Source organism: Chaetodon trifascialis, chromosome 10 (genome assembly GCF_039877785.1).
Source record: "Chaetodon trifascialis isolate fChaTrf1 chromosome 10, fChaTrf1.hap1, whole genome shotgun sequence".
Taxonomy (NCBI): Eukaryota; Metazoa; Chordata; class Actinopteri; order Chaetodontiformes; family Chaetodontidae; genus Chaetodon; species Chaetodon trifascialis.
The window spans coordinates 16,872,309-16,897,244 of NC_092065.1; the positions used below are offsets into that span (position 1 = coordinate 16,872,309).

The 24,936-nt window shown below is 39.2% G+C and overlaps 1 protein-coding gene across 2 annotated transcripts in view; it reads right to left on the reverse strand.

Annotated features, from left to right (window-relative positions):
- The window catches only part of LOC139337920 (leucine-rich repeat-containing protein 4C-like), a 165,982-nt gene that overhangs the window by 100,472 nt on the left and 40,574 nt on the right, over positions 1 to 24,936 (reverse strand). For both annotated transcript variants that reach the window (XM_070972757.1, XM_070972755.1), the window contains exon 2: positions 2,172 to 2,245. The gene's annotated coding sequence lies outside the window, so the exon portion shown is untranslated. The remainder of the gene's footprint in view (positions 1 to 2,171; positions 2,246 to 24,936) is intronic.

The following is a 24,936-nucleotide window of genomic DNA, read 5'->3' on the forward strand; positions in this document are numbered from 1 at the left end:
ACACACATGCACAAACGCGAGCACACACACTAAACACCTGGATCCTCTCATGTGTGCATATGCTGCACACAATATGAGGCTTTTTTTGGTCAGTTCTGTGCCTCCATACATATGGGGATGGGCAGGAAAATGAAAATATATGCAAAAATCTGCTCCATATGCATTGACTTTGTAGAAGAAAGAATAAATGAAGTTGTACCCAGGCTTTTTTTTTTTTTTAACTATTAAAGCCTCAAATCTTCCCACCTTTTATCTAAATGACGCATTTGAGTGTTCAGTGTACTCAGTCCACACTCATATAACATGCACACAGTCAGAGAGACAAATACAGAGTGGAGGAGACAGAGTGACAGAGTTTAACAGATGTGCAATGACAGTTGCAGAACTGAGCCAAACTGAGTTAGAGAACCTTCTCCGTTCGAATCAGCAGCACGTTATTTGACTTCCTGTTACATAAACAATAGTGCCACACACGTATCCAACCGGTAACTCCAGAAACATGCTTGCTTAAGTAGACTGAAGCTGCACTAAAGTTTGCTTTTAAAAAGAAAGGCGTATTTCTAAAGTGTTTTCTACAATTCAGAGTTAGACCAAGTTGCGTCTTATACAATACCAAAAATGATCTTAATTTTAAGCTATAGAAAATGCAATAATTACACAGAACCAGAATCTACAGATACAAGAACTACAGCCAGTATCATTAATTTATACACTTAAATGTAATGATATTACCAGTTATGTCGCTTTAGTTGTCACAACTATACAATTCCAGAAACAGGAAAATCCGCAACTGACACTGCACTGGAGACTTGTCAAGCAGACGTAATGTATAATTGAAGTATACCAGTCCAAATAATTCATAAAGCACTCTACTTGCAGCATCTGATTCCAGAGATAACAATCCTCAGCATCTTCAGCACAGAGTTATCACAGGTGGCTGAAGGCCTTAAACCTAATCTCCAGGATGTGACATGCAAATTCGAAGGCTGTTCCTTGCTTCAGTCAGTGTGCATCTATCAGTCTATTTCAACATCAAATGTTCTTTATCGTGCAATGTTATCTCATATTTCAAAGGCTGTGGTTGATATGGCATGACTCCAGCCTGATAAGAGCACAAACACCTGCTTGCTCTGCAGGTGTGCAGCTTGGAGAGCCCTTTATATTGGCTTTGGATTGCTTTGCTGCAATATAAGGTTTAATCTCTCTGTTTTTCACCTGCCTCTCCAAATCCTCTCCATGTCTTTTTTCTCATACTGATGTGTAGTAATTTTCTGTAAATCGTAGCACAAAGGACTATGAAAAGCTTTGCAGACAATTTGTGAAAATTGCTTTCAGTTTACGCAGGTTTTTCATGTGTCCTTTTGTCCTTTCATTTTTCTATTCCTTACGCATCTTTTTGAGCCTGTGAATGAGTGTGTGTGTGTGTGTGTGTGTGTGTGTGTGTGTGTGTGTGTGTTGAAGCTTACTAATACCACTATGTTCTGTCTCTGTGTTATGGTCTGTTTCGCTCTGTAGGTTAACCACCACAACTGAGAAATTCACAATTCATGAGGTGCAAATACTCAATTCTCAGTATTCTCTGAAGGCTATTTGAAGGGGGGGGAAACTCTCATGAATGATGAATACAGAACAGTTCCCAAAATAAATGTTAATCAATGCTGTAGATGTCTGTTCAACCAAAGGAAAATGTGACACAGGCAATGCGTCTGTAGTCTCTTATAATCTGACACTTTAAATACAGAATGCACATTCTGGTTTAAATTTTGTGGCACACAGTACAAATAGTGGGAAAATACTAAGGACACACAGCAAATGGTATCTAATTTTGGCAATTTTGTGGCCAAACATGAGAAAAGCAATGGGAAGAGAATAAGAGAGGTGCCACCAGTCACCAAAATGTCAAACCAAAGCAGGTGAGGAAAAAAAAAACAGTAAACCACTGTCAGTTATTTTCATTACTCCCGAACACTGCAGTGTCTTTAAGTTGACTTTACTGACTAAGCAGAGGAATCTTAAAGCACAGCAGTGTTTATCGTGGATTCATTGTGTTTTAACACGTCTTTCTCTTGAAGGAAAGATGGCACATAGTTACCTTTCTCAGAGTGCAATTAACAGAACAGAAAAGAGTGATGCCTACGGCAGCAAAAAAACAAATTGTGAAGGGAACTCACTGTTCAAAACTTGATGTTGTGGTTGTCGTTGATAGTCCAAATCGATTTACATCTGATCCTTCCTCTTCAAGAACCTACAAAACCAGAGGAGGGGAAATTAAAGCTCCAACAAATTCACATCAAAATACATTGGTTAGTCATGGCAAATGACCAATTAGTTACATTAGAGATCCTCATGATTATAATGGCCCACTTCCTATGGGATAAGTAATCTACTGATTTAGGATACAGCTAATATTTTAAATCAGAAATTTCAGAATGAAATTATAAGATATGCTACAACCATTCTATCGTAGAAATGTAAAAGGTAATTATATTTTTTATGCTCTCCACATTAGAAGGAGATGAGTTATATGTAGCTGAAGGCTGTACTCTAATTATATTTGGATTTTAGCGGGCAATTGTGAGACAATCCTTGTGTGACTAGGTTTACATCTAAACATACTGAATGAAGAAAAGCTTTCATATGGAGAACCGATTCATCATCAGACATTCATGCCTACCTCATTTAAATAAATGACATGTCACAACACAACACAACAAAAGCATCTTACAGCCAAATTGGTTTTGTACAACTGAAAGCTGATGGACATTAGGCACACTGTGTCCACATTAAGCTTTGATGCAATCAAGGCAGTGATAGTTTTGTTGCTGGTCTGGCTGGAAATTGGCAGTAATAAGGATGTTTAAAGACATGCAGTGGAGACTATTGACATCCCAGGCCTTTGAGACCAGCCTATAGATTTTTTTTTCACTCGATTACCAGCTCCAGTTGCCAATCTGCTATCATTATTAAGGCCGTCTAGTCTTTACAGGCACCGTAGAATACAAATGAACTGAACTCTGCAATGATACTTATCATGGAACAACCAGTTATGTGCAAGGGCATTTAGAATAACTTGAACTTTCTCAAATGTCAAAATACTCCTGCATTAAAATCATCATGTATGTGCATGCAGTGCATCACAGTAGCACTAACATTAACATCTCCCCCCACATATACTGTACTCATGCACTCAAAGACACAGACACAAGAAAGCACAAACACAAACATAGTATACCGTATGTAGAAATATATTCTTGCTTGCACATGCGTAGGCTTAATGATGAGATAGCACAAGGCAGAGAGTGAATCCATTCAGTTTGACACATGTTTTATTATTCCTCCATTATGCAACCATTGCTAAATGTCATGTAAATGCTTCAATGAATTTCAATTTACCATAAAGCCACTAAGCCCCAATTTGTACTTTGAGTTGATAAAGTGAAATTGAGGGATGAGAAAAAGTGGCACGGTAGAGAGGAGACGCTGCATGGGACACTTCCCTGAGAGTAGTATTATCCAACCATGAATACAGAATGTCACTAACGGTAAGGGAAAAAAGTCATTTGTCAGCTGTATCAAGACTCAGAGAGTAATTAACGTAGAAACAGCAGTATTGTGATTAGCCTTGCTGAACAAGTACAAGATAGGAAGTCTCCAAATCTGTTGATTAAACAGTGAAACATTCACGGAAGTTCAGGGAACAAAATCTGCATCTGTTAATGTTGGAGCTTACAGTCTGACCAGTTATCATAATTTCATATACTGATGAAACTCTTTACAGAATAGTATGCAAATGAATCCAGTCCACAGCCTGTCACATTTTAAGCTAATTAAATTGACTTCGCTTATCCAAAGACAGAGACAAATGCTGAGAGGAATCACACCACAAAGTAAATACTCTTTTGGGACCCAGTTTTTACTACAGCAACTAACCACAAAGTGTTGTGGCTATACCTGGACCTGTCCTTAGTGCCCAGGTATAGCACTGAACACTAAGGATATTAGGCTTTTTGACTGAGTCGAATTAAACACCATATATGCAAATAAGTGCCGTATGTTAGACTTCTTTGGTAAGGATTACAAAAAAAAGTATAAAGTGCCCTGGCAGGCCAGTCATCCCAGATTGTGATTCTGGCCAGCTGTTTTACTCCAAATGTCATGGAAGCCAGATAATATATGACTCTTTATTAAGCACAGTGACACTTTGAGCTAAATGCTCACAATGTTAACATGCAGACAGTGAAAACATTAACAAGGTGATGTTTAGCAGGATATATTTATCATATTCCCCATCTTAGTTTTGCATGTTAGCTTGCTAACATTTTCAAATTAGCAGACAGAAAGACAAAGGACCGCTGAGGCAGATGGGAAAGTCATTAGTTTTGTAGGTATTCATGAACCAAAATGTCAGATAAATTGTATTTCTGACTCCATGATGGAACGTGAAGGGATCTGTACAACATTTCATGGCAATCATCCAGTAGTCATTGAGATATTTCTGTTTTGACCAAAGTGGCGGACCAGTACTTCCTGAATAAGGTTAACTTGAGGACTATATATATAATTGATGAGTGCTAGAGAACATACATGGATATGCTATATTAACAAATCCTTAGGCAAAGATTAATTTAAAATAAAATGTGTGTAATATCCACATAGGGTAAAATTACAAGGCAAACAAAAGAGAAAAATGTGTTCTGTTGACTTGAATTGTTTAAAAAGTCTGTCTTGTTGAATTGGTTATGTCAGCAAAAGTAACATTGACCATGCTCTTGCTCTTTTGGAGAGAAATTAGGAAGAGGCCAGAATCTAAATCTGGATGTGTAATTTTTGACCCTGCACCCCAACAGAACTGACGTCTAAATCAATTTGGCAGATGCAGAATGAAAGTAAGCAGCACTCATGCTAAGAGGTTTTTGGTAAGTTAGATTCCACATAAAGCTTTCTGGCTCTGTATCTCAAGGATACAGAGCCGGGAAGATACAGAGATGTGTTTAATATTCATTTGCGTAAAAAGTTCAATTCATCATCAGGTTAAGAAAAGGTTGGAAGTATTACTGCTCGTGTTTGACTCATTCGGCTGTCTTTCATTAGAGCCAGAAAGCAGTGCCAGCTGGCCACTGCCTGCTATCTGGCTGTTCATTTTACTGTCATTTCATCCCAGACACTAAATGAGCATGAGTTCAAATTTCAGTAACAGCAATTACTAAGGAACAATTAGTCCAATTAGGGGATGAAATATTTTTGGCACAATGAAATGTAAATGGATAATGATATGAAGCTCGACTGCAGAAATATCATAGCGACACAACTGAAAAAAGATTAACTTATTTACAGATTACAGGTTGATTTGAGAGTTGTCACCCTCTTGAAATGAAGCATCATCGAACCAGAAGTGCAAAAAGCATAAAAAGCAGAGTAATCTACATATAGACATGTACAGAGAGATATATATGTAAATGACAGTGAAGGGTATATAAGAATTAAGTCTGAACAGTATTAAGAGTATGAACAGAGTGAACTGATTAAGCTAAGGTATACGTATAAATAAACAGTGTAAGTCATGCTTGTAGTAGACATTATATACAGTATGGTGTATTACAGTGTAGATATGTACCGTATAGACAGTTGTATAAATACAAATACGCAACAAGTCATATATATATATACAGTATGAACACTGGTATAAATGTATTGGCATGTGAGAGTGTAAATGGTGCAGGTGAGTGAATGTGCGGTAGTGTGGCAGTGGTAAGTGAGTGGGAGCCAGCAGCCAGCTGGCTGACATAGTGCAACTGTCTGGAGGAGTGTGTGACTGACGTGATCCATGGTGGAGGGGAGAAGAAAGGAGGATGAGTCGGTCAGGTGGGTTTGGAGAAAGAAAAGATTGTTTGGGTGGGGGTGGGGGGGCAAGTTTAGCAAGGTGACACTTGAAGGGAAAAAAACTGTTCCTGATCCTGCTGGTTCTGCTAAGGTCAAGCCTGTGTCACTGGACTGAGAGGTGTCCCTGACGATGCTGCGTGCCACCTCCTGCGCTGGACAGCCTCAATGGTGGGTGTATAATCTATGATGCATTGAGAAGTCTTTTCCACCCTCTGCAGTGCTTTCCAGTATGGAGAAAGAGCAACTGCTAAACCATAATGCGATGCAGTTGGTAAGATTGCTCTCTATGGTGCAACAGTAGAAGTTCACCACAATCTCACAATCTGACACGCGGCTAAGAGGAGATGCTTGTGAACACTCTTGACCCAAAATGTGGTCCAAGTGAGGTCCTCGGTGATGTGGACATCCAGAAACCTGAGGCTGGAAGCACACTCAACCCTATCCTGTTTACACAGCTGGGGCTTTGTGTGCCGCCTTTGGCCATTCTGAAGTCCACAATGATCTATTTGATCTTCTTGATTTTGAGGTCCAGGCTGTTACTGGTGCACCATGTGGCCAGGTACTGGACCTCCCTGTCAGCCAACTCATCATTGTCACTGATGAGGCCAACTACCATTGTGTCATCTTGACAGTGGTGTTAGAACCAGGTGTGAAGTCATAGGTGGTTATCTAACCTAATTGATGGGGGTGCAGAGGATGGTGTTGATGTCCAGGTCACTGAGTTTGGTGATCAGATTGGATGGGATGAAAGCATTGAATGCTGAACTAAAGTCAATCAACTGCATTCTCACACAGCTGTTGCTGTTGTCGAGCTGAGAGGCAGCACTGCAGTCACAGCAGTTACTGCTAACTCTCTGGACAGATAGAAAGGTCTACATTTAACCATGAGATACTCTAGATTAGTGCTGCAGTGACTCTGGATTTTTAGCAGTGTCGGTGCACCAAATTTGTTCATATAAATGCACAACCCCCCACCTTTGGTCTAACTGGTGTCATCAGCTGTTCTATATTACCCTGGAGGACTTAGCGTTCTTTTAGCTGTTGATCCACCTTTCTGTGAAAATCATGATGCTGCAGTTTATAATCCATTTGTGGCAGATGATCCATAGTCAGTTTAATTTTGTTAATATTCTCTTTTCGTGTTATCATTATTGTGAGTGATTATAAGTTACCTCAATACCTTTTACCTTAATATTCTGTCTTTAGGATGACTTTGTAACATCTGTCCAGGGACTACAGATGAAAAATAGCCTCTTGGCTAACTCTGGCACATTTACAGCAATGGTTGTTAATGTGCACTGTCCCTGTTAAATAGATGTTAAGGAAATAAATAAAACTCAGTCATTCCCTGGAGACCCTAACCTTAATCATAACCACTACATGCTTAACCTTAATCCCAATCCTTAAACCTCTAGTCTTGAAGGCTTAAATTCAATGATTTACATTGCATGCACCTGCACACTCAATGTGACTGTGTGAACAACAATGTTATGTTGCTGTGGCAGAAAAATGTTCAATTAACAGAAGCCCTCCACCTACTCCTTCTTTGCCATGGGTCAAGTAAAAGAATGTCAATCGCTGTTGAGTCTTCGAATGTTGTTACTAATCCACAGATGGTCAAGGAGCTTTATCTATTCCTGTCATTCTGTCCAACAGAAATACACTTGTGTATTATTGTAGACATAGCTGTCCAAATTGTCTCACCTCACCGAAGTGAAGCATGTACTAACTAAGAAGTAATTCATTTCCAAAATGACTTACTGTTTGAGCTTGATTTTCATAATAAAACTTTCCCATGAACCTCCATTTTAAAACACGCTATTATTAGGTTTGTTGGCCCTCAGGTATACAGGAGCACAATCATTTACTTAATTGGACTATGGCACTCGAAAATGCCTTACAGTGCTATAGGGCATATGAAGCATATGAAGAGTCCCTTCAATATGAATGGTCAATGTCCATTTTGAAATGAGGTGCTCTTTCTTTGCATGAAAATCATTTGTATGTAAGCATTAGACATGTTTTACTTGGCACCAGCTAAGGGTGCCCTTCAATGTAGTTTTACAGAGGCAGCTGTAGACGGAGAAGTATAGATGTCTGAAACCAATGTAATGAGATTTGTCTCAAATGTAGAAGAAAATAATGAAACCGAATGTACAAAGATCCAACTCGTGAAGGCTGTATTCATGGCACAGTGGTGATTTATAGTGGAATGAAAGCCTTGGGGTGTCAGCAACAGACTTTGTGACAACCATGCTTTCAACCAGGTGTGCCTGGATGCGTGTTCTCGGTGCATATTCATGTTCCTCACTGTGAAATTAGCAGCAAGCTTCATAATTTTAGACTAAAAAAAGTTCAACTTTATATCTTATGGTCAGGAAAAATATGCAGAGGAAAGGTGGAGCTTTCTAGAACTGTGATTGGAGTTTTCAGCTCTGAGTGCTCCTACCACTATAGGAAGAAGCACTTGAGCACCATTGCCTCCTACAGACCCTGATATTTCTCCAAATGCCTATATCTCTTCTTGTTGATGTTGTTGAGCCACATGGGACTGCCACTTCCATCATCACTGCTTTCTGTTGCTTCTCCATTACCACAATGTCTGCTTGGTTGGCCAGTACTTGTTTATCTGTCTAGATCAGCAGGTCCCACAGGATCTTACCTCTGCTTTTCTCAACCAACAGGGGCTGACTTGGGTCCTGATAGCTATATATTTAGCTGGTACCATAGATAAGGTGTAGGCTCATATCTCTAGCACAATATATACATACAGATTTCAATATGCTGCTCATCAGAGAGATAAAGCCTGCAATATCTGAAAGAGGGCTTCAGTTTTGCTCATAGAACTACAATTAGTGTGTATCCTTTGTCTGTAGTTCGTTTCCAGGCACATTTGCTTTTGAATGTAATAGTGACATTCCAACTTGATATCAAGTTGCTGTGCTGGAGAGAGCGAAAAATAGGAGAGCAAAGAGCAAGCACATTATATGTAATGCTAAGAACAAGCAGAGCAATCACGGAAAAATACAGAACAGAGGGAATTAATGCTAGTGTGACTGAGGTATTTTTAGAGACATTGTGCACATGAACATCCATCACTGATTCTCACTGTGGGAGTGGTTGCCGTGTGTATGGTGGGAGACAGAGCAGTGGAGAGAATGGAGAGGGGAGCAAAAATGGTTCTTTTCTGTCAGAGGAAGTCCATGTGCTCTTCCCAAAATGAATTTCATCTCATATACATGCGTAAATCTCGTCAGCCCCCCATCTCTCTCTTGGCGGGAAAAGCCGTTCAGAAAGACAGCTGAGATAAATCAGCATGTGGGGCCCGATGTAGCCTGTGTGGGCTGGGACGAGATGAAGCCACTGCAAGCGGCCTCTGGCTTTAATGATGTGCAGTGAGCCAGTGGAGGCGTGTAAATCTGCAGCTGGCATCTCATTCTCTGCAGCCTCAATTCCTCCCCAACCTCTGAGATATCTCTGTCAAAGTCACCTCTGTGCACCTGTGTCAGTTTCAGGTGTAACAATCCCTACAGTAGGTCAGTAAATACAGTAGCAAGTTGTACAGATGGCCAGAAATTGCTGCCCGAGGTTGTGACCTCACATAAATTCATGAATAAATGATGTTACTTTGTTACAACAGAGGTATATCTACTAAAAAAATAGCCTGCATTGCAGGAGTTAACATGCTTTCTTGAAACACTTAAAAAAAAAAAAACCTCAGGGGGCAGTTAATCTAGTTCCATCTAGGGAACAGCATGGGTGTGGTAAATCATTAAACACAGCAAACAGTTGCCGGTGGCATACACTACATCAAACTTAAGTTAAACATCCATGAAAAAAAAAAAAAAAATAAAAAAAAAATAATAATAATAAAATGCTTTCCCCTGAAACAAAAATGGGAGGTCAACACACTCACTTTAATTGAAACAAATGAAAATGATGATGTACAGGACACAGTAATGTAATTGGGATTGTCATCACAAAAGCCTAAAACCATAATGAAGTCATTAATCATGTGAAAAGGTCAAATCTTTCCAATAAACACTACGCTTTCGTGATTGTTTATTGAAGCTTTTTCCAAAATTTTGTAACCCTGTGATTAATTATGTCACACAGGTGAATGCCAATATTCCTTTGTTGTAATAAAGTAAAAGAAGTTTGTTTATAGATTTGGACATAATTAAAGGCTGGAGGTCATTGATTTGTCAACACTAGAACACAGAACAGGATGTAACACATATGATTGTTTAAAGTATGGGAAAGATTGCATGTGTTGGCTCTGGAAAGAATGACATTAGCTACTTTTCTCAAAATTTCTCAAATCCTCAACAATAAAAGGCCCATGTATTCATCTATTAATACATCCATCCATCATCTATCACTGCTTTGTAACTACTTTAACAGCTATCCAAGCATGACCTCAGTGAAAGGCTTCATGAACAGGTTGGCAGTCTATTGCAGACCCGGCATATTGACAGACAAACACACTCTCTCATTTTACATCTATGGGTTACTTAGTGTCTACTTCACCTGGCCTGGACAGCCACACAAACGTGGGGAGCACTTTCAAACTTCACACCATCTCACAAACTCAGACATTAGTAACACCGCCTTTTCCTTTTCCTTTTGACTCTATGTCTTGTTGCTTTCAACACTAGCTGTCAGTGTTAAAGGGTGCTGTTAAATGTTTAATTTCAAGCAAGGCTGTTCTCATCAGAAACACAGTCACATTTGTTGTTTGTCTGAATGTGTAAATTAACCATATGCTCACATCTTACAAGCAGCCTCTTGTGTGAATAATGGCTATTCTGTCTCACTAGAATTGGTGGAAGTAGTGTGACATTCTGTGTCCTCAGGTTTTTTTGAACATATATGCAGCCATGTGCACCTTTGTGTTTCCAAATGTTTGCTTACCTGTATTATAAAAGATTATTTTTTTGCCATACCTGGTAATGTAGTGTGTTTACCAATAAGGCAAACAAACACGTACGCAGTGTTATCTCCTGCAAACAGAGGCGTTTTACAGTCTGTAATACCAGGCAACTCAGCACTGCAACACAACTGCACAATGCAATTCAGATGTATAATTTGTGGCCTTGTAATTATAAGGTTCTGTGTGTGATCTGAATGTTTTTTTTTATATTGGGTTATAAAGTTTTAATATTCAGTCAAATTCATATGCAGTGAAAATCTCTTTCTTTGTTCAAAATTGCCGATAGCTCACAATATAAAATATCAAAATGCAATCACATTTTAAATGGGGTTAGAGCAGGTTATAGAACTTTCTAATACTGGAAACTCATGTAAGGTTTGGGATTGTGAGGTAATTTCTTGTAAGACATCACTGAAAGCAACGATTTTAAAGGAAAAAATGACTCTAGCTCAGTTTTGATTAAAAAAACTAATATTAAATTTTGCATTCTGATACAAGATAGATGTTCTCCAAACTCTCCAAAATGTGTCTTTTTTTTTTTTTTTTTTTTCTGTCGGCTACCACTTGGTCATGAATGCTAAACCCCAGGAAGTCACAGCAGTAGATGATCCACCCACTCACACATTGAATGAAAAGAGTTGGTGGAATGGTGCGATCTTATGCTTTTGAAAGAACATCGCAGGATATGTTGACATAATATTCTTGACCTTGTACTTTCACACAGGGTCTGCTGAGGATCCAGGGAGTATAACTGTAGTTTAGATGCCTAACATTTTGTTTTCTCTCATGTTTTTCTTCAGCCTCCAGGACCATTTGAGTGTGGTCAGCAGTGCGCAGGGGGCAAGGTTGTTTGGACTGATTCCTCTAAAGTATCATGCTTGAATTTTCTAAAGCTAGTACTTCAGTACTGTCTGATTGTCATCAGAATAAGAATACTTAATTGATCCCAGGCGGCAATTGGATCACTTGGAGTTGCTCCTATTGTTATTGTAATTACACAGAAAAAGGAAATATGAAATATTTAGAGAATATATAAAAATATGTACACTATACAACAATATGAAACCCTAAATAATAAAGAGTAGGAATTATGTAGATGTAAATGTGTAAACTATGTGTCTTATGCTAGAATAAATAGCAACTGTGTATAAAGAAATACATCTGCAGCATTCCACATCAAGTATCAAGAACAACAGAATACTACTACTGCTAATACTATAATAATAACATATAGTAATATATCCTTTCTGATATGTCCTTGTAACTTGTTTAAAATTCTTCTGCGATGTTAAAGAAAAGATGTAACAGTGCTACACATAGAATACAACTACAGCCTCTTTATATTTTGTATCCTCTGAAATCCTTTTATTGGAGGCCATACGTCCTCTGGAAGAAATCAACACTTCAATAAATGACAGTGCTAAAGGTAAGAAAACTATTTATTTGCAAAAGTTTTGGGGAGGCTCGGGTTTTCAGTACCTGGTCTCCTGAGGGTACCTACCAAAATGAGCTCAACTCTCCATAGAATTCACCTCCAGTGACGGGGCTAAGAGCTGCATTCGTCTCTAGTGGACAAGCTTGCCTGTAATTGAATTGGCCTCAACACCGTACTGGAGAAATAGGTTGTGATGTGTTTATTTATTTTTGGGCATAATCCAGAGAATTTACCATGCACTGCATTTTTTTCAGGCCAGAAAATGCACCAGTGCTTTTGAGGAATGAACAGATTGTCAGCATTGTCAAAACAGTGGTTTTCTTTCTCATGCTGCATGTGACCAGACATTGTTCACTCATTTAATGCCCTGAGTCAAATGCATCCATTTATATGAGTTATTCATAAATGTTAAGGGATGGCGGTGATCTGTATAGGCACACACTGTGTTATTCAATTTTTACCCATTTGTTAGTGAAAAGGTGCATTTGTTAGGGAATTACATTCAAGTTTATTGTAATGTAATACTGCCAGATGAAGACAAGATAGCCATCTGAAGAATAAAGCAAAGTGGAATGGAGAGGAGTTGTGGGACTGAACTTGCACTGAAGCTTGAACGGATCTGCACAGATCTCACTGTGTGTGTGCCCTCACACTCAGAAATCATTACATCCATTTATACAAATGATTCCCCGAAGTAATTCCAACAAGATTAAATATAAGTATTCTCTCCTTTCAATAAAAATAGTTTATGTCACATTTTATGCAACACACCGTAAAAATGCTCCCACATCCTTGACATTGCAAGTGTCCATGTGAGTGTTGAGGTATTCCGGATGACTGACCATTATCAGTCCTTGATGTTGCCTCTGGTCAGGAGCTGAACATGTTGTGGTAAATACGACATGCCCTCTGTTCAGTCAGATGAGCTCCAGATTGCTCTCATATGAGTGCTGACATGTTGAAGAGAGAACCCTTTATTGTGACTTATTATTTCCCCTGTCTACCAGCTTAAGACTATCTATGGCTTTCACAGTAATACTGCACAAAGCCTGAGTATCCTCCAGCTGCTCTGGTTTCCTCCCACAGTCCAAAGACGCGTAAGTCAGTGAGTAAGTGAATTGCTGGTAGGTGTTAGTGTGAATTTACCCGTGGGTATGAGAGTGAATGTGGTTTTCCACGTATGAAACCTGCGATAGAGTGGCAACCAGGTGTGTTTCCATTCCTCTCACTGAGCAGTACACGCTGGGCCCCCATTGTGGCCCTGAAGGAACGATTAAGTGCAGAGAATTGATGAATGGTTGGAATGGCAAGGATTATCGCCCCAAACAAAACACAATCTGACATAAACAAAAATGTTTTCTCCCTTCTTTACACTGTTTAGTATTCTTGTATATCATTCTATCTGTAACAAGAGAAGTTCATTACATCAGGACAACACAATGACAAAAAGGAGATTATTTAAATTTTACTTTCATGTAAAGATATATTGGATTGTACTGTATATCTCTTAAATCCAGTTTCCAAAGCTTATTGAATTGCGTTTGTGTACACAGCAGCACTAAGCAGATTTGGAGAGAACCACAGAGCTACATAAACATGCTGCACCGCCCGAACCCAAATACCTCTTCAGATTTCACTTACTGAGTCCCCTGTAGTGTTGTTAGGTGCACAATGAAGTGCCCAATTAAATCACTGCTGTTTAACTGCCAACATATTTGTCTTTCTAACCAAATTGAGACAAAGCAGAAAAGATGTTTGACAGGATTGTTTCTCTCTTTGAAAGTGTAACCTCAAAGGAGAGATCTGTTGTTTTTGCTCAGTAGTCTTATTCACTTCTAATATTTGAAAAAGAAAAAAATGTAATTAGAAAACAGAGGACTAAAAAGCAGTGACGACTGAAAAAGAGAAAAAAGAAGAACAAACTACTGGTGATGTGAACAGGAATAATGCAAACAGCTGGAAGAATGATACAAAATGAAGTAATTGACTGAAAGACAAATGGCAAGGCGGAATATGGATTAATAACTAGGTGATACGAATGCAAACATTTTCACTGTCACATCTTCTTGCTCTCAGACTCTGGCTGTTAAGCTTGAACATTTGCTGAAGCAAGGAGTTACGAAGAGAACGAAATAACAGATCAGCGAGACTTACCATTCGACATGCAGAGTAATATTTTTTTAACTACTAAAAACTGAGCAAATATTCATATCATCATTTGTGGTAAGCAATTGTGCATAAGGAGACATGAAATTAGTAATGCCGCAACTGTAACGGCTCTAGTAAACTTGACTCAGGTGCAGAGAAACACTCAGGAGACGGAGTGAGGTTCAAATAAAAATCACTGTCTTTACTAGTCCAACAAAAGCAAATAAAAAAACAAGGAATTCAAAAAGGCTACCAAAAAACAGACAGGGAATAAGGCAATCCTTGAAATAAAAAAATCAAACAAAAATCACACGGGGAGAAAAAGCAGATCCTAGAAAATTAGCTCAAGGGGAACAAAGATAATCTGGCAAAGACATGAGGAGCTGGTGTGTATGTGTATACACACACACACACACACACACACACACATATATACATATACATATATATATATATATATATATATATATATATATATATATATATATATATATGTAATACACGCACACACACACACACACACACACACACACACACACACACAGAAAAGGAAGGTAATCAGGGGCAGGTGAGTAAGTGGCTGCAGGTGTGGTTGATGAAAGGCGGAAAACACAGGAAACTGAAACAACACAACCACAATCCAGAATGTTACAGCAACAACCTGAAGCAAACATGATCTATCTCTTTCTTTACATGTAGAACAACACTGACACAAACACCTTAGTATTCCTCAATGTCAGAGAGCTTAGTGAAACAGCTATTGGAAATGTCTCACCTAGGATGCCCACATACTGCGACAGACTCTCCCAAACACTTTAATAATCTCAAAATCAAGGTTTCACTGCGGTTCCAAATTGTTCTCGGTGAGAAAAGATCTTCACCAGTAGCCTCTCCTGTTAATAAAATGGGCTAAACGTATTGTATGAATACCTTTAAATGTATTGACTCAACTTTGTTCTGTATCAGAAGACACACATACTATAGTCACCAACAAGCTAATAAGATAGATGGCGATATCAAAGCAAAAAACATTACCATCCAGCTGTAGATCAGCTGCTATTTCCTGCCAAAGTTTGTCTCGTTCGTATCGCTTGTGACAGGAGGAGGGGGCCTCCATATTTTCTGTCCACATGATGTGTTGTGTTGCCACGGCACATTCAGACGTTCTGTTTTCCTTTCAACACAGACGCAGTGAGAAAAAAGGCATAGATGTTGGCCAGTCGACTCGTGGTTCTGCTTCAACTGTGCGAAAGCCTGACGACGGCCGACCAAAATTTCTCACATGTCAAGGATTTATCGGAACGTCCAACAACCAGTCAGAAGCAACTGATCTGGCTATGATTGGTCGTCGCTCCCTCCTCTACACTGCAGGGCAAACAATGCCCGACGAAGCTGAACGTCAGCCTGACTTTAAAATGAGTTGTGGTGCTCAAAAATCAGGTCAGAAACAGACTGAGAACTTAGAGTGTATGTCCATCTTAGCGGGGTTCTTTTTGCGATTCAGCTGCGATAAAAAAAGTTGTACATGAAAGTAAATAGAAACTGAGAGTACCTGTGCATCGTGGAGCTGTGCTTAGCTTGCAGCTGCTTTGAAGTAGAGCTCTTCACAGCTGACGCACACTGATTACCAAGGCACAGTTTGAATTTCACTGTGATGGTCTTGTCCCTTTCACCCACCCAATTCAAAAAACCTCCACGACATACAGAGTATCCTTACCACCATCTAGCTAGCTGAGCTACGCATGTGCACTGAAACTACTGTAAGCTTGGATACCGTCCACTGGTGCATAACAGGAAAGAAACTGGAACATTGCGAATGCATCAGGGAATGTCTACTACTTTCTACTTTCTCTCTGCATCCTTACAACAGAAAAGTAATCTGTGTACTTTCCAACACAGCTGCTAAAGACACATAGTGTACTTTAAAATCAAAAACTCATTGTACTTGCTTATGAAGATCCAGCTGACTGCATTTAGTTTATACGAGAAAGCTTTTTTGGAGTTTGTTGCTTCACCTTTGTGATCATCATACATACATGCCACTAAGTGTTTTAATTTAATTCACCATCCAATTCAGGGCACATATTATGGTAAGATTTATCTGCAGTGCAGTACATTCATTCCCACCCCTCCGAGGAGGGTTATAAGGGCTACACAAATGCAGCTGTATTGACTTTACACTTGAGAACTCTCTGTTGGGTTTCCCTGAGCTTCTATTGTTGACTTTTTTCTGCATTTTGAAACTGAATGCAGGTATATAAAAGGATTAGTTAATATGCTTAATGCATCTGAGAGTTTTCTGAACACTTACTGTGAAAGTGGACTGTATAAGCCTGTTGTTTGTTCCCAGCCCTGCGATCAGTACTGCCTCCCTGTGTGCCTGGGCGTTCCTTTTGATCGGTCTGCTGGTAATTCCTAGATCCTGGCTTGTGACCAAAGGTGACCGTGCCTTTGCAGTTAGAGCCCTCAGACTGTGGAACACTCTGCCTATTGAGATCAGACGGGGTACATCATTAGCGTCTTTCAGATCCCCTGTTTTTATAGGAAAGCGTTAATGAATATTTAATACGTTGCTGGGTTTTATTATCGCACTCTTGCCATTTTCAGTTTTTTAGCTTTATTTTGTCCCAGTATCTTGTGATGCCTGTGTTGTTTTATTTGTTTTTGTTTTTATCTGCAGTTTTTTTTTTCTTGTAAAGCACTTTGTAACCTCATTAAGGAAAGTGCTATATAAATAACATTATTATATACTGAAGGGCTGCCAACATGAGTGTCCAAAAAAAATAAAAGAATAACAAAAACCCCTGTGTTGACCCAGAATCAATCAGAGCAGTTATTTATCACTAATACTTAATTATCCCCCTTAATTGGATATAGCAGAAATTGGGTTGCAATGCTCTCTCTGTCATCATGCAGGTTTTTATGCTTACTTTCACAAAATTGACTAAAGCTTATGAGCTCATATAAAATACAAGATGTATGACGCAGTGTCTCTCAAGGACAAATGGTATTATATTTTGTGCTCCAAGGCTGTCTTTTCTTAAAGGTTTAAGAAATATTCTAAATAGAGATTGGTTCTGCCTTCTGTTCTTTGTTTTCTAATGTTTCCCTGACAAGCATGCATAAACAAGCAAACACAGAAACAGGTGAGAAGCCTCATATCAATATGAGGCACATCTAATCCAGCTGTTTTTAGCTATGTGCGCTTATCGCAAGTCACAGAGTGGAGTTGGCAAACAAAGCCACAGTCGTATGTTGATGCAAATGAAAGTCTTCGCATTGCATGGCTCTTACTGCTGTGCTGTGTCTTGCTGAGTTATTGTGTGCAATCTGCCTCTGGCGACTCTCCTGAGGTCTGGTGTAAGTGCAGCACATAAGCTGGACATTCTTGAAAATACAACCTGATCTACGGGGGACGTGCTCAGCATAAGAGGACTTGGATGTGAGACTTAGTTATGATGAGTCAGTTTATTTCCAGGTGTCAGAGATATTAACACTTCTGTGAAATGGCAGACATTTCAGTCCTGAAACTCCAAAATTAAAGCTGCGAAAACATCACTTGGCATTTGAATAAACATTCTCCTCTCAAAAACTATTATGAAGTTGTTTTCAAAGCAGGCTCACTTTACCAATTCCTTTGATACCTTGTAATTAACGATCAGTATTTTATTTTAAATCTTGAATGAGTTCCCACTTTGCAGATTTATAAAAAATAAAAACATCCCACAAGGCATTGATTTCTCTGACTATGCAATGATTCTGTGGAGAAAAAACAAAACAAAACAAAAAAAACTGGGTAAATATAGCAACTTTATCTAATCCTGTACAATTTAGGTTTAAGGTCGCCATTAAAATGGTAGCAGCCTTGATTTATGCAGAGATGAGCCTGGCACTCTCAAAATGTTGTTCTGCCTGATTGCAATATTGAGCACAAACTGGAAAGACATAAGAGTGATTCTAAAGGTAACCAATGTAAAAGCACTATAATTAGAAATAATTAATTTTTCAAGCTGTGGGAAAGTGATGATGTGCAGCATGTACAGTTTCAAAACAGTGTCGGTACAGAGATTACACGTAATTTTATGATAATCAGAATGGTTATTGCAAGAAGTTTCACATACTGGCGGGGATAACGAGAAAGACAAGAGGAGTGCAACGGTGATGACACATGCTTTAGCAATCACAAGCAGTGAGCAATGGCTCATCTAAGACTGCTGATATGTTACACCTGTGTCAGTCCCCATTAGTGTAATTAGAGTTCAGCCAGCAGTCCAGAATGAAGAAGGAAAAGATGGCAGCACAAAACTGACGTTTATAATGACAATATTAGCATTTCTGTCTGAGGCAGAGAAAGTGAGAAATACACCAAGTTGAAGAGAGTGGATTTTCTTAACATTCATAAAGCAGGTATCGTTTTCATCAAGCTCCCATGGCTAAAAGACTGAATAGATTGATTGCCAATGACTCCCACAATGACATGCATCAATGGTAGCGTTGGAGAGTACTAGTGACAGGCGTACCAGGCCTTCATTGTACCAGGCCTTCAGCCATATGTGGTTAAATTGTGTTGATTGGATTTACGCCCTAAAAGTACTTGGTCAGCATTAATCAACAAAACTACTAGGTTAGATTTAGGAAAATATGGTTTGTGTTAAATTAAGCATGTTGCTGTTACATATACGGTGTAACTGAAGTCTACTTTTGGTTTCACATGGGTTTTCACATGTCTCCCTGGTGAAAGTTCTGATCTTGTTTCACCCATCCATCACACCCTGTCCATTTGCAGACTTTTGCTGTTTTGACTACCCATATGACTTTCTCCTCTGCTCCGATCCTAATTAGTCTGAGGCCATATGGCCACTATGGCTGTTTCTTTTCTGGCTGGTAGTTTAGAGTGTCTCACTTGAGTGACACACTGCTTCAGGCATCACTGTCATTCTTTGTGTTGGATGGCTTTAAACCTTTTATTGACCACGGTTCAACTTGAGACTAACTGCTCACAGTGTATTTCAGTTGAATTTAGGCATCCATAGAACAAGTGGTCTCTGCAACATAATCTGGATCAAAGCAGAAACTGCAATTCTGGTGAAATCATACATTTTGCTGCAAGTACTGCTTCATGCAAAGGCTACACGTTTCTTTGTAATGGATGAAGGGGAACAAATGAGGAGTTAATATTCTAGTAGGGTGACCAGAACTTCCAAGGACAGTCCCTAGGTTTGGTGCTTTGTCTTTGGCTGGCAGGGTCCCCAGAGAAGTTTTGCCCTCTCTGCATGGCATTAGCATCAAGGAAGGTACTGCAACTGTATTACTACAGTTCTGTATCATGCATTCTTTTCCGTCTTTACTCCAAAATGAAGGTGCTATGTTTCCAGTTGACAAAGAAACACCTTCATGACACCTGAGGGGTGTACTACGAAGCAAGATTAATGGGTTAGCAAGGTATGTTAAGCCTAAAGCCAGAGTTTTCAATGTCACCAAGGTGGCTCTTTTAACCTGTCTAGATTGTAAACTTATGCTGCATACCTTAATTTGGTGCTTATATTCGGAGTACCAAATTAAGTTGACTACAAAAGCATCCCCCTTTCACTAATCCTTTTTCCTGACGACATTCTCTATGAGCAATATATTCTCAGCTGAGGGAATATGTCATATATGCAAACTTGCTGAACCATATGTTAGTAATGTCACTGACAGAAGCCGTGTACTTACAGCAGTACAAACTGTATGCATCACTGTATGGGTTTTTTTGCAATGGGAACCGAAATGCATCCAGAAAATAATTTTTTCATTTGCTTCAGGTAATGTAAAACTTCGCAGAGCATATCTTCTCATATTATCTCATACAATAAAAATAATCGTGAATGCGTAAAAACTACTTTGGTTTATGTCTTGATGCTTGGTCCTAAATTGCTGCCAAGTCTATTTTACACTGCTGATACCGCAGAACACCAATTAGAGAATTGATTAGCCTATTGGTATTCATCACAGATAATATTCAATCAGTAAAAATAATTTCACGTTGATGTGGCCAAAAACTGAAGTGATTTCCACGTATCCTTCATTATGGGATGTGTCAGACCTAAATGCAGACATTACCTCTGATTGGGGTTTTAGGTTTGTGGCGGCAGCTCACACAAACAAAGACTGGTCATGTCGATCTTGCTCTATAGTATATCCCCCTGAATTCTTGCACCGTTTCAGTGGTTCCTCGCGTGTGTTAAACTTTTCAGAATTACCTTGATATAAAAGTAGATGTGGCTTGGTCCTAAAAATTGGATGCAAAAGTAAATGCTTTTATGTGTCAGTGATAACTGACATAGCACATTACATGTTATGTTTATGTATGCATTTTCTTAATTGGCAAGAGAGCACTTAAAACACTTAAGTAAAGGCACACTGCAACACAACATGCATCTAATGTGGCACATCTCTTTGGTCAAACAGGCAATGCTATCATTCAGAAATATCAACCCATCCTGATACTTCTTGCTGTTGTACTTTGATAATGATATCACTGTTGTCTGTGGCCCACACTTCCAGCACTGTTGAATAAACCAAAACACACTAATATGTAGGCAAGGATCAGGTGGCACCATGAGTCAGGCAGCTGCTCTGTGCATTTGCTGCTTGTTGATATACATATACAGTATTTACACAAGCAACAATGAAGTTCAATGATCAGCTCGGAAACACAGTCTCTCAATGGAATACAGATACTCTTTAAACGTTTGGTGAACCAAACATCAAACTGTCACAGGCAAGCAAAGATCCAGGAAGTGCAAGGCAAGACTCGTGGTCAGTGACAAAAGGTTGATATATTTATCGGTGAACAGGGGAACAGACGTTTGGGTCAAAGGCAGGCGGCTTTGATCAGTCCAACAGTAATTGCTAGAGAGTCTTGCATGGAAACAAAGAATCGTCTGGGCCTGAGTGAGTGTGGGAGAGCAGCTTAAATACTAGACTGATTGGGAATGAAGCTCAGGTGTGTGATCAGGCGAGTGTGCAGGTAGGCCTGGCTGGCAGGGGAGTGAAAGGGGGAAAGTACTGACTGAGTACGTGAACAGATGAAGGAAAATGGCAGCAAAAAATATGTATGTATACAGAGAGAGAGAGAGAGAGAGAGAGAGCTGTTGTAACTCTATAGAATAGTCATAGAAATTCTCTTTCTAATGTCAGTGCACAAAGCTACTTTAGTTGTTATTTAGCTTTCAATACTCTGCAAATTTCCTCTTGTTTAGGCAAATTAAGAGTGATGACATTGAGTCTTTCTGGCAGAGTCTTAAAGCAATACTTCCCTAACAATGCATCTTTGCAAAATTAAACTGTGTGTAAGACACACACCATAATCTTGAAAGGTGGCGAATGCAGGGTGGCACTTTTCTCCATATTACAGGATGGGTGGTCATTTTGAATTCTTGTCAGCAACAGTGTACTCCAATGATAATACATTTTCTTGGTAGAAACCTTAAAAACTTCCAGAGAAACTCATGAAACCAGTCCTGCAACATAACCCCCCTCTACTGCCCATTCATATTCTCTGTAAGGTTCACGAAAATTAATAAACGTCCACTGATTGTGTGTCCACTGATTGTGTGTCTCAAGTTCGACCTGAGTACATGTGCCTCAAAAATCTTGTGCTTGGTGCCTTTATCACCCACCAGCTGCGGCTTATCCTTCTACCATGGACTGTTAGGACAATCTGTGTCCACTGCTCTATGTATAACCCCGCTCTCTCAAACATCTGCTGACTGCTGCACTGTTCTCCAAGAGAGAGCCAAGAGTGAAATGATTTGCTCATTTTTCACTTTCTTTTAGCTACATCTATCTTTCCTCTCACTGTTTGGAGTTTTGGAGCAGGGAGCCATTACATGATTGACATAGACATGCTGGTGTAAAGAAGTGAGTTACACTATACTCATCCTTCTCCATGACGCAGACCAGGACCACTCATAACAGCCCGAAGTCCTCTGGACTGAAAGTGCATGCCGATAGCCATGCCCCTCTTGCGTTTCTGCTCCAATCCTTATCTAAGAGGAAGCGACATATTGGCGTTGGGGAGCTCTGAGGCAGAGCAGAGCTGCATCAGGGGAATGGGCTGGAGCCTCAAGGTCCAGTCTGTTTTATTATGCTGCATATTTTTGTAGATGCAGATTTGCCCTTGCTGACCAACAGAGACATTCAGTGTATGTTCTCTAGGTAGAAAATCCTCATTCAAGTCACAAATTCTTGTATATCTACATACGAAAAAGTATATACTAAATATATATATATATACTAAATATTATTCTATATGTGGTTGGGACAGTCATGGACATGACTGATATGCATATACTGTATACATGCAGGATGTTGAGTGTAAGACCTACAAACAAACAATTAAACTAAACTACACAAAAATCTGACAAATGAAAATCATCATTTTAAAAGCCCCTGAAAACTTTTTTTTCGATAGTCTGAAATATTCATGACTAAATAAGAATCAAACATAGTAAGCACATTAAAAGCAAGTGCTTTGAGCAGATTTAATAACCTGCTGACAAAAGCAAGAACAGAGAAGAACACATATCTAGAAATATTGTCACATAGGATCATTTGCTCATTATAAGAAGCTGAAAAAAAAGGTTTTAAGTGCCTTTAAGTCCATATTGATTCATGCAGCATGGTAGGGAAATGATATTTACCAGTGTTCCTGCAGATATGTGTTGGTTGGACAACGCAACATGCTGGCTTACGTGTTTAACAATGCACTTCTCTAATTATTGAAACATGAATAGTTTGAGTGAATGAATAGTTTGCTTTGTTCTTTCTCCCGATAGACTTGAGTGTGCAAATGTTCAGACTTGTTTGACTATGCCCAGGCAATCTCAGGGAGGGTTGTGGCTTGCAAGTCTGTGGAGGAGTCCTGCTGTATTCTACCACGATGAATGAGACAGGAAGAGACAGGCGCAATTACAATGCCATAAGCCAGAAATCACAATGACCCAAGGCTGAAAATCCAAACGAAAAATACCACAGCTGAATGTTATTCAGTCAGTGAAAATTGGTGCTTGTTCATATTCAAGCTTTCACTCATCAGTGTTTGCAGGGCAACAGTGTGTAAGCAGTGACGTACAGCTCTCACTTAATGCTCTGCTCTCTTGACCACTCTGGGGAGCAGCGGGGAGATGGAGTCTGCCATCCACTGCTTTCATCAAAAGCCATTTGTCAATGTTTTTTAGTGCACATCAGTACACAGAGCTGAGAGGGTCTAACCCGCTGCCCCCTTACCAACCACAGACATACTGCATCAAATGGAAAATGGGCCTGAAATGTGCAGTGATGTGACAGACACTGTCAATATGTGTGTGGGGGATAATTTTTTCCAGCAAATTTTAAAATAGTATTTATTTGAATTTTCTTTGAATACAAAGCAAAGCCAAAGTAAAATCTCTGTGTTTGGATTATGGAAAAGATTTTGTGGTCTTCTGGTTTCTCTTGATATTGGACTCAGCGATGAAATAAAGTGCCTCCTTTGATGATGTCAGCTGAAAGTTTGAGTTCATTAGTGCAGATTAAAACCAAACAAAGCAACAAACAACAATAAAAAACAACGTGCAGGGAGGGGAAAAGCCATGATGGGCTTATTGATTATCTCTACCTAATTAATGTAAAAAGAGGGGAAAAAAGGATTATAAAACACGGATTAAGATTTTGCCTTGAGGAATAATAAGAATAATGGTTATAATAATAATAATCAGACCTTTGTATCTGATTGAATCATCAGCATCTTCCAGAGCAGCAGAGCAGAGGTCAGCTTTCAGCGTTTGAATGAGCCCATCAAAGCCACATTACAGTGGAAAGAAATCTATCACTTCATATTTAGTGTATCAGTAGAAAGAGGGATTAACAAAATCATTCATACACTGAAAAAAGGATGGTTCACTTTACAAATATGCAGTTAGTTTCTACGACACACTTCACTGATATTTCTATTTCAGTCTGGTAGGATTGATTCATTTTATCTTCAGGCATTTAAATCTCAGTCATGTTGAGATGAATGGAAGAAATGATGTTTTGTGCAGAAAACTCCATCAAATTTTCAGATGCTCTCTTCAGATACATTATTTCTGCTAAGATCTTATTCAGTTAATCTGCCAGTAAGCAACTTGAGCCAGTCAATCATTTGGAGATGTGTGAGGACAACTGAGTGCTTCATGTCAGATGTTTTTTTGTTTTTTTTGTTTTTTTTGTTTTTTTTTTTAAATAAATATCTGGGGTTCCTCCAGCCAAGGGCACTGATTGACTTCTGTTTTGCTTGCTCTTCATGGTAGTCACACTCAAGATGTGAGGGAAAAACAGTGCTTAATTTCATTTACATTGACTTGTGCTCTGAAAGCTCTGGCACAGCTTCAAGAAGTTGGAAAAATGGATCCGTATTATTTTGTAAATAAATTGCTGCCTCTATTCTTTTTTTTTTTTTCCTCAGATAAATGCAGAATTTGTGTTTCACCGCCGTACCATGGTCCAGACGTACAACCTCACAAGATGCTGAAGGAAA